Source organism: Cupressus sempervirens, chromosome 10 (genome assembly GCF_028749045.1).
Source record: "Cupressus sempervirens isolate cs-2001-9-10 chromosome 10, ASM2874904v1, whole genome shotgun sequence".
Lineage (NCBI taxonomy): Eukaryota > Viridiplantae > Streptophyta > Pinopsida > Cupressales > Cupressaceae > Cupressus > Cupressus sempervirens.
Genome location: NC_143127.1, coordinates 966,742,911 through 966,760,382, shown reverse-complemented (window position 1 = coordinate 966,760,382; position 17,472 = coordinate 966,742,911). Strand labels below are relative to the sequence as shown.

Sequence of the window (17,472 nt, the reverse complement as noted above, 5' to 3'; positions counted from 1 at the left end):
TACTACTATAGTAATACTGTAACCGGTTAAGGTTACAAAGTTTGACCATGAGCCATGGTCTACCTTGTTAAAGGCTTACAAAGGACTGTTAAATCCTACCCTATTAACGGATTTTACACCTAGCTAGAAGTGTACCTATTTAAAGGATTTTCAGAACATTCACTTGGAATGTCACCTTGTTAAAGGATTTATCAATGGTTGTTAAACCAACCTAAGTCCATAGGATTTCATCTTGCTGATACAATTATTAGAGAGTATAGTAGAATGTTTTGATTTGGTTACTTACAATCTGGTATTGCTAAATTCAGATCCTTGTTTAGTCCGATCTAATCTTCACTAATATGATATGTAATTGTTGTAATGCTAATCCTCTGTTCTGCTAACTGGTTCTACAATTTTGTCCTTCTTCGAAGTCACCTTGAATAGTTTCAATTCAATTCACCCCTTTTCTCCTGCTATTCTTCACTCACATGTATCACATCCAATCTCTTAATCATTACTGAATTATGGGGCTTTGATCTTCTTATAAAGATTTTGTGACTTAGGATTAGGTATGAATCTATGACTAAGATTCATTCTTTTTGCCTCTTTACCATTCCATTTTTCTAATTGGTTGCATGTTGATTACATAGGGAATCAAATAGAAGACGAGGAAAGATAATGAGGGAAAGATATGTCAAGGAAGACGAGGATGATTTTGGGTCAAAGGACTATGAAAAAATAAGATAAAAAAGGAGGATACTGATAATAACACTAGTTGCACTCATGTATATGCTAGTCTCAAAATGAACATTGTGGATTTACTACAATTACGTAGGAGGGTAGAAAGAATACCTCTCCCACAACTTCTACTCCCCCTTCTCATTCCAAGAAGAAATAAAAATGGATTGCTAAGAACTACATGAGGAATATTAAAGACATGCATTGTGTTGTTGATGTAGGTAGTAAGGCAAAAATTATTTCATGTGCAAGGTGTGTGGCCAACATTATAGACAAGTAAAATTAAAAAGGAGCTAGAAATTTTGGGCAAGACTTTTACTAAGACAACCAAATTTTCTTCAAGAGTAATTTATTATTTTGCCAATTTACTTTGTGTCCACTTTAGTAGGTTAAGGAGAATTAGGAGGACATTAGTGGCAATGCTACCAAGTAGCTATTAGGTTTCCTGACTAATGATTGGATGTAGCTGCTACTTTCCAACGTAATGGCTATTGTGCTATTGTTTCTTATTTTTTCTTTTCTCTTCAATTCTATCGAATGGATCCTTGGGGATCATCTATTCTAGACTAGTCTTGTGTGTTATTCTACTCTAGTTTTTAGTTTATTGGAAAAAATTTAATGCAACCATGATGAATTTAGATCTTTTAATACTCTCAATAGAATGTGGTTAGATAGTATTTTATACATGTTTTACTAGTTGTTTAGGATGTTTTTGATATTAAGGGAAGGGTTTGGCTAATTTTTTGTTGTTTGTGATTCTCTTTATTTGTCATTAATGTGTGGTAATTGTGGCTTTTGAGGCTCTTGCTCTTGTTCTTATCGTGGTTTATCCCCCTTGTTTGACTTCTTTCAATATAAAAAACAAGGTTACCCAACAACTAATTCATGTCAAAATGATGACATTGATGCTCTTGAATCTTGTCATAGAGTTTAAAATGTTGAAATAATAGTTGAACTCAATAAAATACATATTGAAAGTACTTAATTTTAATAAAACATGTATGTTTGACAATTTTTTTTTCCAATTATATTGTAGAAGATTTGAACAAAGCATTTTTATGGTGCCCACACTATAGAGTTCGTCATTACACTAGATGTCCTTTGACAATTTTGATTCATAAGCACATATTCTTGCATAAATATTATTTGATCTAGATGACACCTTACACTAACACCTACCATGATAGCTTGTGTACACTACTTCATTCTTCCATCTTTAAAATTCAATATGATCACTTATTTAATACTTCGATATAATCATTATTACAAAGTGATTAATCTAAAGTAATTGTACCTTAATCAAATTACACTTATAAAATTCTTAAAATATATGTTAGATACAGTTTAGAAAATAGTAAAATTTTCATAAATAAAAATGTTTATAACTATCATGAGAATTAAATTAAATATTGATTTAAAGCAATTTATAATCATAAATTTAAAATTAATTCTATTTATTTTTCCAATTTAAATAATTGCAAAAGATCACATTATAGAACCTAATCGATTGAATCGTTTGTAGAAAAGAGTTTTAAAAAAGCATAATCAAAATTAGTTAAAAAATAGGATGCTTGAACCCCACTTTCTTATTATTATTATTAATGAGAGTTAGGACTGTTAGAATTCCCCACAAAAATTAGCATGTCCTCTCCCAACATCTCTCATGCTAAATAAAAATAGGAAATTATCTACCATGATTAAAGATATATTATCAAAAAATGACATAATATAGAGATTAGGAAAATAACCATATAATAATAATATAATATATTATAGTAAGTAATATTATAAAAATAACAAGTCCATATTATATCAATTGTAAACCAAAAAGTATTTATTCACTTTTTCACTTCTTAAAAATAAAAAACTTGGAATAATCAATCTTTCTCAAAAATAATTGAATCTTCTATTTCTAAGTAGAATTTCAAACTGAAAGATGGTGACAAGTTTATAGAATATTCTTTTGTGAGAGTCAACACCATGAAATGTATATATTTGTCAACTCACATTCAAAAATAGATAGAATATAAAAAAGTGGATCTCAATCATAGATTCCTTACCTTTTTACCATTTTTAGTATTCCACATATGGCACACTTCATATATGATGTACACCATATGAAAAAAAAATACATGTGTAAAAATTAGGTTGTGTGCATATGACACATACTATATATGGTGTATTACATATATGAGATGTGTCACATTTTCTTTTTCACCCCTTATCATTCTTACTTTCTCTGCACTTGTTATCCCCCCCCTCTCTCTCCCTCCTCCCACTTCTCACCCCCTGCTCAGTCCACTTCTCACCCCTCCCCCTCTCCACTTCTCTCCCTCTCTCCCTCTCCCCATTACTCTCTCTCATCACTTCTCACCCTCTCTCCCTCCCCTTCTATAGAGAGGGAGAAAGAGATAAAGAGATGATGGAAAAAGGAAGAGGGTGTGTGTGAGAGGAAGAGAGACAGAGAGAGAGGTCATGAAAATGGGAGATGGAGAGAGGGGGATTAAAATGATGGAGGGAGAGAGGGTGAGAAGGGTGAGAAAGAGAGAGATAGTATAGAACTGAGATAAGAAGGGTAGCTTTGAAAGTAAATAACTTCTATCAAAAGTATTTCATACATTTTATGTGATAAAAAGGAAGTAATTTCATTTGAAAGTACCTAAAAGGGATACTTTCTATCAAAATTCCTTAGGGATTCATATCGAAACTCCCCGTTCAAAATTTCTAGTGTTCCAATTTTTGGAGGAATTTCTTCCTTCAAAAAAGTGTAACTAGTATTGTGGGTTTACCCAAAGGGAGAGGGGAGAGAGAGAGAGAGAGAGAGAGAGAGAGAGAGAGAGAGAGAGAGAGAGAGAGAGAGAGGCTAAAAATTATGAGAGAGAGAGGACATGAAAAGGGTAGAGGGAAAGATAGGGTGAGAAGGGGAGAAAAAGGGTGATAAGGGGAGAGGGAGAGAGAGGGTGACAAGGGGAGAGGGAGAGAGAAAGGAAATGGAAACAATAGAGGAGGAGAGAGAGTATGAGAAGGGGAGAGGGAGAGAAAGGGCGATAAAGGGAGAGGTAAAGAGATAGAGGTAAAAAGGTAGTGGAAGAGATTGAGAGAGAGGGAAAGAGATGGTGAGGAGCGGAGAGGGAGACATAGGGTGAGGAGTCCTAAGTGGTGTTAAGAGGTCCTAGGATTCACCAATGTACCCTAGGACCCTTATGACCCCTTACTAAACCTTAATGTATGGTAAGGGGTCCTAAGCAGTCCTAGAGGTTCGTAGGGGGGTCCTAAAGGGTCCTAAGATTTATTATTCTATCCTAGGACCCCTTGTGACCCCTTAATGTATGGTAATAGGTCATAATGGGTTTTAGGTCCCCTTATGACTTCTTATGATACCTTACCATATATTAATGTATAGAAAAGAGTCCTAAGGGGTCATAACCTAGGGTCCTAAGGGGTCATAAGGGGTCCTAGGATAGATCGATAATTTGTTGAAGCACCTTTACCGTTTTCTAATTTTTTATTTTTCATTACAAAGAAATCAATAATAATTGATTTGAAATATTCCTAGGGAAATCCAACACATCAATAATAGGTAAAAAAAAATTATATATTTTGCAAGGCTAAGTAACTAGCCCCCACCCCCCCTCTCTCTATAGTATTTGCAACCTCTCTCTACTCTTTCTGCTCATTATTTCTACAACCTTATCTTCAATTTTGAATTCTCTCTTTCTAGTTAGTTAAAAACATCCATCAAGATAACACAAATAAAGTAGGAAAATGTTGAGAATTATCAACTTAGTGAGAAATATTAATATGGGCCTAACCTCATTTATACTAACTAGTTGATAATACATGTAGTAATAACATAGAAAAAGCTATAATTGACATTTGAGACTTATATATCTTCACACACATCAACAAAAACATACAAATTAAAAATTATACTCAAACCTAGAAAGGTTGAATCCCCTGTTTTGAATGCTCAAACTTTATTGAAGATTGAAAGAAATATAGATATTTAATATTGCAACTTATATGTAAGAATTACAAAAAATGTTTCCTTTGTTGAACAAAAATGGAGGCTAATTTTCATTATAATGACTATGGTTAAATATTGAGATGTCAATATTTCTTTATTGATATAGAAAATATTGAATATTAATATATTAAAATTATTGTCTAAGTTGAATTTGAAAATGGTTAGCAGTTACAAAACATGTTCTTGTTTTTTTCTCATGATGTATTTTGAGTCAAGCTTATTGACATAGTGCATGAAGGAAATACTTAGATCATATTTTTTCTTTATAGTTTACCCCCCGATCTCTATAATTATAAAGTTGCTAAAATCTATTTGAGATTTTAAAACTAATGCATCCCAATATTCTAACCCTCTCAAAGCTAAGACAAGTTCTACTATGTTAAAAAAAACTTAAGGATATTTCAAAAATAAGAATTGTGTATTTTTCGTTCAACACTTGTCTTATCCATGATAAGTGATGGAAGATATGGTGTGATAAAAAATAGAACCACTGGTAGAGAATGGACTACAAGAGAATAAAGAAAGGAGTAATTTATAGTGGACTTCAACACACTTACAATCAATTATCTAGAATAAAATCCCAAAACAAGTCCTAACAAATAATTTGAGGATACACAATATAGTCCCTCATTTCCTAAAGGTTGTGCTACTTGACTTGGAGATCAATGCATAGAACATGAACACAACCTCTATTATTATAATTTTTATTTTGAGGATAATTGACATAAATCTTCATTAACAAAAAGTATAGTATCAGTGAATGTGCCCACACCTTCATAACAATATGGATTAAAGTATTCTTGTGTATTGTAACATCTAGTTACTTCTCCCCATGTGTAATAATGATAAAAAGAAAGGTTAAACTAATAGAATAAACTAATTTTAAAAATGTGGTAATTTTAATATGGTTGAGATGGCTTCTGACAAAGAAGGCATTTTGCCTTTTTGCTAGATACCTGGGGAAAGGGAAGTGTGGTACTACATGCACAATAAATTGGGCTTATTTGATCCCAATACTAGCTGCCACTAGTAGAGTGGGGTTTGGCACACTTGGTCTAAATTTTGAGTTGGTTCTAACCACATATTAAAACATCTTGATCATGCTATGATTAATGCACAATCTTTTTTTTTCCTTTTCCAAGGATTGAGAGTTACCTGTCATTCCTCTGTCAGATGTGACATTATTAGACCACTATCCCATTTATTTTTCTATTTCTTGGAAAAGAGCTCTCCAACGAGCTATTAGAACATAGTTTTTCCTCAATGTGTTGGTGCTAACACATTCTTCCACTATTGCTCACATCCTATGTGTTTGGAATTTAGAGCCACGTCCTCACTCTCAAACTAGTTGGATTCAATGGTGGAATGATGTTATTACTAGAACTACTAGATTTCTTGACATCTATGGGAGGAAATTGGAATTTTTTAGAAAATGGTCTTATGAAGCTAATACCAAGGCCTTTAGAAAGGCTTTTGAAGATCTTACCCTCAACCCATTTGATGCTACTTTACAAATCCAACTTGCCAAACTTTGCCATGATAAATAAATTGTGGATAACTATCTGCTTGGGGTGTCCAAATCAAAGCTCACCTCCATTGGTTGGAGGTTAGTGATGAAGCTTCTAAAGAGTTCTTCTAGTCTCTTATAGCCTGCCATACCAAAGTTGGGATTAAAAAGATTAAATAGGGAAATACTATTCTCTCCAATCTCCCTAACATCCTGCAAGCTTTTTCGTACCATTATGAAAATGTTTTTGCTTTGTAGTGTAATTTGGTTTCTCAGGAGAAAGCTCTCAAAAAGTATATTTATATTACTCCAAACTGCCTAATAGTTGAGCAACAAGCTTTTTGTGAGCAATTTCTCACCATATGGGACCTCAAAGAGGCTATCTTTTCTATGGAGGATGACAAGTCCCTTGGGTGTGATAGGTTCCCTTGTGAATTTTACAAACACGACCTCTAGGAGTCTATAGGTCAAGCCTTGTACAAAGTATATATGGAATTTTACCATACTAAGAGCCTAGGAGCCATTATTAACAACAAAACCATTAAATTCATACCTAAAGATGGTGACCTTGAGGATATTTATAATTGCTAGCCTATCACCATGCTGAATGTGTCATACAAGATCATTGCTAAGGCATTATCTGCTTAAGATTAGACATCTCCTTCCTTTAATTGTGTGGCCATAGAAAACTGGTTTTATTAAGTCCGGGTATATTCTTGACAACATCTTGCTATTTGGGAAGGCATGAAATAGGCTTGCAAATCCAATCAATAGACTTTGTTTTTGAAAATTTATTTTGCCAAAGCTTATGATCGAATTGAATGACCCTATATTTTGGCTATGCTTTAGGCTTTGGGGTTTGTCCCTAACTTTCTTCAATTTATGGAGATGCTAATGCTTGTATTACCTTTAACAATTCTAAATTTGAAGCCTTTGAGCTCTTTCAATCTATTTGACAGGGTTTCCTTCTAGCTCTAGCTTTGTATGTTCTTTTTGCTAAAGGGCTTAGTTACTTACTGGACCACTCTATTTCTTCTAGTTTGGTTCATGGAATTTCCTTGCTTCAATCTTCTTCCTAGATTGTCAATGGGCACTTTGATGATGATTCTTTTCTCACTAGTTTGGGGGACCAAGAGAACATTGCTAATGCCTTGCAATGCTTGGACACCTTTTGTCAAGCTTCTGGTTTGACTATTAAATGACATGAGATGCTCTGTCATAAGTAATCTTTTCTTCTAGCCCCACCTTGGCTTGCTCAATTTGAGTAGAAATAAGTCACTCATAGGGATATTTTCCACTTTTTGGGCATTCCCTTTGTTTTTTAAGCTTCACTGGTGGACTTGTGGAATGCTTTGCTCATGAAAATTGAAAAAAACCTTGACTACTGGCTTACTAAACCCATTTATATTGTGAGGAAATTCCAAATTTGGTCAAAGGTGGTGGCAACTACTAATGTTTATTACTCCTCATGTTGGGCTCATTCCAAAGCCTCTTAACTTAAGTTGAAATGTTTACTCCATGACTTTCTTTGGGAATTTGGTTCTGATCACCTTGGATTTCACCAAGTTGTCTGGGATTTTTTTGTCTCCCCAAAGACTTTGGAGCTCTTGGCCTTCTTTCCACTCAGAAGCAAGGGATCACTCTCTTTGTTAAGTGGATTAGTCATGCTATCATTGGTGATGAAGCTTGGAAACTAGTGTTGGTCAGAGCAAGGAGAAGATTCGAATAAGTTGTTCAGCACTACATCGCTTACAAATTTTATATCAATAGGCCTACATGGAAGGGGATTGGATTTCAAACTCTTCTTGTTCATATGGGAACCTATTCATAGCTAGGGCTCTTTTGTTATCAAAAGCATATGGAAGGCTTGGGAAGCTGTCACACCTTGGCTTTTCTAGGCTGGTGATGGGCTTTCTCTGAATTAGCAAAACCTTTGGTGGTCCTCACTGTTTTCCATTTAAGGTGTTTCTCTAGCTAAGACTCAAGGTGCTAGTGCTCTTCATTTTTTTCAAACATGACATCAAGACTCCTAAAGACCTCTTTTCTAGGGTCTTTATGAGTCTCATATCTTAGGAGGATATGCAAGTTCAGTTCTATCTTGCTCATCCAAATCGATAGAATTTTGATCTTCTGCTCTGTGAAATACCAGATCATTTAATTCACAAGGTGGGAATTCAATCTATCCAACCTTAGTGGAAGGACTGGAATTGGTATCCTGTAACACCCTTCACCAGTTACAAGCCAAGCTTAGGGTATCGATGGCTCTCTCCCCATCTTCCCATGGTGGATACTTTCAATCAATGATGATGTCTGTAGTCTTCTCTTGATCACTAGAGGATGTGTTTTGATACTATTTGAAGTGCTATCTCTGAGCCCAAGATTGCCATTTTTCTCAGTGCTTGCTTTTTCGAGGGCTTTTGCTTGGGCCATGACTCAAGCATATTGGGGTTCTTGATGCTCAATGTCCTTTTTGTGGGCAACCAAAATCATTTTTGTATTTTTTTTGGTTCTGTAGGTGTACTCAAAAATACTGATACTAGATACATGATTTCTTTAAGCCTTTTAGGACAAAACCCTTTTCTTGGCATATGGTTGTGTTGGGTGATTCTTTAGGATCCCTAAAAATTTACCTAGATATGGAATATCTTTAGGATGAGAACTTTGTTTACTTTACGGAAGGATAAAAATGTTGTTCTTTTTACTCATAGTTTTCTTGATACCAATGTTGCTATGTACACTAAAACATGCATTTGTAATAATGTCATGATGCAGATTTAGGTCTAGGCTAACAAAGTGGCTTTGGAGGTGGCCCACTTTTAGGACTTACTCAATCATTGGGGTAAAAAACCCTCTATAGTTTCTAGAGTGCCTCTGATGTCTCAACTAAACATATTCCACCTAGGGGCCACCATCAGGGGTGCAACTCCTCTATTCGTCACTTGAACATACCACACTCACAAGCTCCCCACCATCACTCTTCTCATGTGGTGATGGTGGTTGGAAGCATTGCTACTTGACATCTCTGCCTCAATGTGGTTCTAGATGGTCCCTAGGTCTAGTGGCTCCCCCTCATGGTGCTCCTCCTATTGCTTCTAGAAAGTGGACTTTCTACCTGAATTTCGCTATCCCTCCACCACAGGTAGAGGAAAAAGATAAAGACAAGGTTCCTGATGACACTACTGATGGTTGGATTGTTCCTAGTCCACCTACTAATCCTAAGGATGACTAGGGTTTCAATGATTGAGACGAGCTACCTCCCTTGGATGACACTACTTTGGTGGCTTGAGGGGTTACTTAATTTTTTTTTTTATGAATAGTTGTTGATTCCAGCTATGGCCATGTGAACTCTCATGGGGTGATCTTGTATCCCCTGACCTCTTTTTTGTGAATTTGTAACAAGTATATTAATTTATTAATAGAAAATGACTATTCATAAAAAAAAAAATATAGCTAAGAAAATGATAAATTAATAAATTGATATAAGATAAAATAGTAGATATCTAATAAAAGAATAAGAAAAGAAAAAACCAAGAAATTTATATAAGATAAATCAAAAGTCACCCAATAAAAGAAAATAAAAAGAATACATTTATAAAAGAAAATAATAAATTAGAGATTTAAATATAAGATAAATTAATAGACAAAATAACATTTCGGTGGGAGACAATATATCTTAGTAGAACACTATAAGGGCTTGTTAGGTTCATGGATTTGAATAGGAATTGACATTTGTAGTTCCTAAAAAATTCTAATAAGCTATTTGGTTGTGCAAAATCAGAATTGGTATTGAAAAAAATTAAAATATTGTATCCCCATTTACCCTCAAATCCAAGATTTGGTTTTCCATCTAAATAGGTGGAATTTCTCTGTTTTCCATTTTAATTCCAATTTGCCAAAAACTTGGATTACATATGAATTGAGATGAGAAAATATTGAGATTTTCTTGACTTGTTTGCATAGTATGGGTGAAATAAAAAAAATAGAGGGTGGACATTCATTAGTTTGCAAATAGCTAAGATAAATAGCTGGAATGTTTGAGAGAGAGGCTAACATGTTCAGAGATTTGAATCTCAATTGATGGTTTCAGAAAATCTCAATAAGTGGGCATTGGATGGGATCATCATACATCCCATGTCATTTGCCTTCATTTAAGTAATCATCCTTATGCTAACATCCATAGCATAGTAGGGGTTTCCACCATTTTGGAAGTTGGTAAATGCTGTAGGCGGCTAGATGTAGGGTATTTATATCCATTTTGCTTAGCTAGTGAGGAAGTCTTCCTAAATGAAGATCATTGTAAGAAATATCTAAGGTTAGCAAAGATGAGGATTTTCTTATGGTTATTGGATTCTCACTAGATAAATAATTAATGCATACATTGAAATATCAGAGCTTAGACAAATAGTTGAGAGATTCTAGAATAGGGTCACTAAGAATATTATGGCTGAGTGATAGTGCTAATAGATAGATATAATTTGTAAGGAATGGGGCCAATTAGTATGTTTTGAGAAAGATTTAGGTCCAAAAATTTGATAGGTGAATTTGAGTGAGATTTTGAAGGGACATTTAGCATTTATGTCTAAACTATGCTCTTGGCTTGAAAATGTGTCATCATTAGTTTCATTTGATCTCTTCTACTATGATCTTAATGGGTTCATCCCTTGGTTCATTGAGAAAAATCAAAGAGTTATACTGTAGAAACAATCTCATTTCTTATGTCAATATGCTTATTTGGGTTGCTATTCCAAATCCAAAAATGTGCAACAAAAAGGAAGAAATGTTATTCTCATTATGAATTCTTGGTGAACTAAACAATCTCAAATTGAGTTATGAAAAACTGTAATCTAGTTTTCAACTTCCAAAATTCTAAATAGTTCATCCCAAATTTTGACTCAATTAAAAATGTTCATATAGCCATTGAGGTTCATATGAAGTCAATTGATGATTAAAATTTGTTATAATCTTTCGAAATGGTACGATGGTTTTAATTATAATTTCATATGAAGATAACATGCTAGAACCTATTATGATGATATTTAAAGCAAATTTAGATAGTTGGTTATTGACCATGAATTCACGAAAATTGAAAAGGCGGTTAGCCATTATGATAATTTATGATTAATAAATTTTTATGGTAATATGTTTTAACTATGTAAAAATTCTTTGTAGGGAGCATGCTAAAGGGGAGGAAGCATTATCAGAAAAGAATTGGACACAAGGGCATCATCGTCATTGGGAAAATGGGTATGAATCTTGAATCAACATGGTTGAGGACCTAGTGACTGCATAATAGGATACATACATTGGACTCACATGAGCTATTGGAAATCATTAAAAAATTAAACAATTTAATTTAATCAAAGTATATACCTTTAATGGTTTATGTTGACCTTCTCATCACTTCAATATAATACACATATATATGTATGTGCACATAGATATAAAAATAGGATGACACCATAATGCTAATATATACAAGCTTATATCTATTAAAGTACATATATCTAAATGTGTGTACACCTGGAGAAGATATGGAGATAAAATAATCTTTTAGGTGATATGCATACCTTGGTACAATGTTGGATAAATATTAAATATGATGCCACCATTCTATATATATATACACTTATATAACTTTATAATTTATCGTTGTGATTAAGTAACCTTTGATTTCTTTATATTTATTTATTTCCTTGCAAGATTAAGAATGAACACATGGAATCTTATATTTATTTGTGGTTCAAGAATACAATCTTTCTTTCTTTTTTTATAACTACCCAAAACAAATTCTTCGTAGCCTTTATAATTTTTGAATGTCTTCCTTTATATACAAGTCGAAAGAAGAGAGAAATAGAGAGTTATGCATTATTTTTTCCGCTTCCCTCTTTTTCTCATTAATCTTATTTGCTACAGTTGGTTGGAGGAAAAACCAAGTCATAGCCTTTTATCTAATATAAGCTCTGCATTTGGATACATAATTTAGAAGAGCCGATTGTACAAAAATCAAATGGAGCTTCATACTTTTAGTGATCAGGTTATGTGGTCTACTTTTCCCTTTCATAGTTCTTTATATATGCACTCAAAATTGAAGATGTAAGGATTTATTCGATGTCTCCTTGTTGACCATATATCAATTTTCATTATCAATGAATCCTTTTCTCCCCGATTAAGTTTGAATCAAATGTATTGTTATGCTAAGACATCTCTTGTTTCCAGTCAGATTCCAATGTCAATCTATTGAATGCAAATTCTTTAGAAGAAGTCACAGGTCATAGGAATTGTATTATGATAGTAATACAACTATATTATTCTTTACACTAGATGAGGTTTAGTAAAAGAGTTGGATTACTCTAGTATTTGAACACATAGGACTCACTCAACTAGATAGCCAAGAAAGAGGGTGAAGAGGTGAGAGAAAATATGCAAGAACATAAACCTAGAATCAAAAGTGATTCAATGATTTTTTTACCTTTAAAAGAATCCTTAAATAACTCATGCATGTCCACTCAATTTATTTTGTTTTCAAGTCGAGTGGTGGGATTAAATACTAGGATGCTCAGTGGCTGACAAGGTGTTCCATGTCTATTCAAACTAGGGAGGGCATTTATAGTTAGAGAAAGTGTTGGGATAAGTTTAAGGTCTATGGTTGGGTGGTTAAGTTCCTGAAAATGTTTTCCCTCTCCACAAAATGTCAGGATGTACATCAGACAAAGATAAGTTGAGTATTCAAACATTTATTGGTAACATGTATTTTACTTTTATGATGTTTATCCAAGTAAAATGGATTGTATATATATATATCATCATCATCATCATCATCATCATCATCATCATCATTTTAGTTATTTTCCTCTATTGAAAGCAATTTTTCTTGTTGATATAATTGGTAACCAGTTAGATTGCTTGATCTTCCAACTGAACATGAAATATAACTATATGAGAAAGATATCTTTATTTGATGGATTATTAACTCTATCTTCATTTACTTGAATAATGAATATGAGCGTATTTTCCTAACTGAATGTTATTTCCCTAATTGATACAGTAGTATGTGATGCTCTAAATGATCCAATCATAATTTCAATGCTCTAATTGATACAATGGTATGTGATGCCTTAAATGATCCAATGGTAATTGATGCCCTAATTGATATAGCAGTATTTGATACCTTAAATAATCCAATGGTAAAAGATGCCCTAATTGATATAGTGGTATGTGATGCCCTAGATGATATATTTGTATTTGTCATTATGATAAAGTAGTAAAGGTATTTGTTCCTTGAGAGGTATTTTGTGGAATAACTTGGGTTCTTGTAGAAGCATCCCTAAATGGTTTTTAGTTTTGAATTCTAGAGTATGTAGATTTTAAATTCCTTGGTAAATTCATTGATGGTATCTTAAATTATTAGTTATGAGATTTCCATTAGGGCCCGTTTGTTTGCTGGAATTAACCTAGAATAGGGAAACAAGAATAGGAAAATTGGAATAAATCTATTCCAATTTTGGCCCAAAATGAGAATAAATCGAATTCCAAGTATTTTTTGGAATTAGATTTATTCTTGCATTGGACCAAAATTGGAATAGATTTATTCCAATTTTCTTATTCTCGTTTCCCTATTCCAGGTTAATTCCAGCAAACAAACGGGCCCTTAAGTCATTGTAATTGTTAATCTCATTCACATGAACATAACTGATATAACTATCTTTCTATGAATATGAAGTAATAATTGTATTTCTTTGATATGTTAGTTGATAGTTGATACCCAAGAAAAGAGGTTGTTACATATGGTATCAGAGCATTGGGTTTGACACTAAACCTTGGACCTAACACTATTTTAGAGAAACTGAGAATGTAATGTTGAAAAAGATTTATTTTACATAACTGGATGTTTTACAATCAAGCTGAAAAAATTACATCGGGAAATCATCCAGAGCAGCAGGGAAGGGCTGAGATGATGGTGTGGTCCATATAAAATGGACATATGTATAAACTACAAAATTATAAAGATGAATCAGTGCTAGGGAAAATAACATGATTAGCAAGTCGAGCGGTGGTGATCGGGTTGTTCATTTGCCCATCTAAATCCTTGGCCAAGGTCATTTAGAGGCATGCTTGCCTAATTTGATCACAAGATGTTGGTGGTGCCAATTAATCAAGTATGCCTTCCTATGATTGAGCAAGCATTCTAAATACTAGTATGCTCAGATGACACGACCAAAATGGTACATGTGCCTTATCCCAAGAGGGAGGGCCATTCTTAGTACATAATGAGAAGATTAAACTATGTTCAAATATCGAGGCTTGCACAATACAAACCAATTCCATAACCTTGATATGATGTTATCTAAATCTTGATGGTGACTAGATACCTATTTTCAATTGCATGTTTCTAGCATTATACTTTATGCAATTACATTCTTGTTCTTTGAAATGGTAGTTAATATTTTGTTATCCATTTTTGGACTTGAACCAAAGGGAAAATAAAATGATAAACCATGATTATGAGAATTCTTTAATATGAAAATACTAATTTTATGATGTTGATTAAACAACAAGAAGTTCATTTTGTGCTCCAGCATGGAGTAAATACATTTGCATAATTGAAACTATCAATGACTATTTATAAATCTAAACTTTTGTTTGAATTGAGTTTTTCCTTGAAAAATTATAGTGATAAGATGGACATGGAAGCCTAAGTCACATGAATGAGAAGGGTAAATCCCTAAAATTATACAAGCAATTGGCGAGAACACCTAGATGATCTACTCGATAAGAACCCTATGTAAATTTGTTTTGGATGCTTATGATCAATCCATGACCCAATTATGGGTTGAGATAAAAAAATTCAGTATGAAAGTTAGAATTCCATGAAATGTAAGAGTTTTGTGGACTTAGAGTCTAAGCCACAATTGAAATACAATGAACAAAACATACAAGCATCAAGATTGCATCCCATCTCAAGAATTGCATGTGGGCATGTAATCCAAGTGCCAAGAGATTGAGATACATATAGTTTAGTACCATGTTCACCATAACCTTAATGATCTTGCTTGGATGTATGATGATTTTTCATAGTATATCATATTTTTACCCTTTGATGCACTGTTATACATGTATAATACACATGCGATATTGAATTCATAATAAGAAAATAACAAGACATACTGAGCTGCTTTATATTATTTTAGAGATAAAATATAGATTCTATCATGAGATGATTATTCTAATGAAATATTATTGTGATAAGATGGGCATGAAGGACGAGGTTACATAAATAGAAAAACATGGATCCACTAACCCATTTTAGGTGATTTGTGAAGGATGATCTACTCATTAATGAGTACCATATGCCAGATGGTGTGTATAAGTGATTTAAATTATATGATCAAGTTATGATCTAGAACATGTTCATTGAGGAATTACAAATTTTTAATACTTGTCTTACTTTTAATTATTGAACATTGAAAACTCTCTTATATGAAGATATCAATATGAGAATTGAACTAATGACAAGGTGAGGGTCTACATGAGTAAGATAGGAATATGAGAGAGAATATCCTAAAACATGATCAACTCAAGTGATACTGATATGACCACAAGTACAGTAAAGTAAACTCAGGTGAGTGTGTGTTTCATTTTTTATTTTATGATATCATGTAGACATTTTTTGTGGAAGCATTGAGGTAAAGGGATAATAGACCTTGAATTTTATCATGATTTAGATTTTGATTCAATTTTGAAAAAAAAATGATATCATGATACTGTTAGAGTAAATAATTATTATTTATGCTTTACTTACATTTACATAGGTTAAATGCATTTGTCACTTAGGAGGTTGACTTGTTGACAACACAGAAGTTTGTGTAAATGTTGTCAACACCTTGCCATACTTATCCTCTTACCTACTTGGAGGGTAATCCACTTTTCGTGGACGTATGCTTAGTTGTCATACTTATCTCCTAGTGCTTTCTAGCTTATTCTAGAAGCTTCCTAGAGGCCTTTATAAACATGCTCTCCTATTGTATTTTTGTACAACAATTTCATTTTTCATTATTGGAATATATTTTCTCTCACTTTGTTGAATTTCTGCAAACCCTATCTTTCCTTCTTTGGTTTTTCTTCAATAGGTTATTTGCATGCAGGTGGTCTTAGCGAACTGTGAAGTTGACTTTCACAACTTCTATAGATACTATATATACATCTTGTATTTGGAATATTCTTTTAGTGTCTAAAATTACAGAGATCATCAAGGATGATGAAACACAAAGGTGAATGATATGTTACATCCCAAAATTTGGCCCAATTTTAAATGCTCTTTTATAATGGTTGTTACAATTTCAGGTTCATTGGGGATGATGAAATACAAGGGGAATGATATTTTACATCCCAAATTTTAACCCAACTTAAAATGTTCATATAGCCATTGAGGTTTACATGAAGTCAATTGATAGTTAAAATTTGTTATAATCCTATGAAATGGTAAGATAGTCAGTCATTATAATTTTATGTGAAGATAACATGTTATTTAACCGTTATGATGATATTTTAAATCTATTTCAAATAGTTGGTTATTTACCATAAATTCATGGAAATTGAAAAGGTGGTTAGCTGTTATAATCATTTATGATTAATAACTTGTTATGATAATATGATTTAACTGTGAAAAAATTCTTCATAGGGAGCACGTCAAAGGGGAGGAAGCATCTTCAGAAAAAAATTGAGCACAAGAGCATCACCATCACTGGGCAAAAGGGTATGAATCTTGAATCACTATGGTTGAGGACCTAGTGACTGCATAACATGATACATACATTGGACTCACATGAGCTAATGGACAATTATTAAAATATTAAACACTTTAATTTAATCAAAGTACATACCTTTAATGGTTTATGTTGACCTTATCATCACTTCAATATAATTCATACATATATGTACATGCACATAGATATACAAATAAGGTGACACCATAGTACTAATTTATACAAGCTTTTATATCTGTTAAAATAGATATGTATAAATGTGCATAGACCTAGAGAAGATATGGAGATAAAATAATCTTTTAAGTGATACACATATTTAGATATGCATACCTTAGTAGGTACAACTTTGGATAAATATTAAATATGATGCCACCATTCTAAATATATACATGTGCAAATAAATAAATAAAAATCAATAAATAAATAAATAAATAAATAAAACTTTATAATTTATC

General features: G+C 32.9%; 1 long non-coding RNA gene across 1 annotated transcript in view; it reads left to right on the top strand.

The window, feature by feature from the left end:
* The window catches only part of LOC149537193 (uncharacterized), a 170,983-nt gene extending 153,792 nt beyond the window's left edge, over nt 1-17,191 (top strand). The window contains exons 4-5 of the long non-coding RNA XR_016358044.1: nt 11,424-11,498; nt 16,933-17,191. This is a non-coding gene — a long non-coding RNA (uncharacterized LOC149537193). The remainder of the gene's footprint in view (nt 1-11,423; nt 11,499-16,932) is intronic.
* The last annotated feature ends 281 nt before the right edge of the window (nt 17,192-17,472 follow it).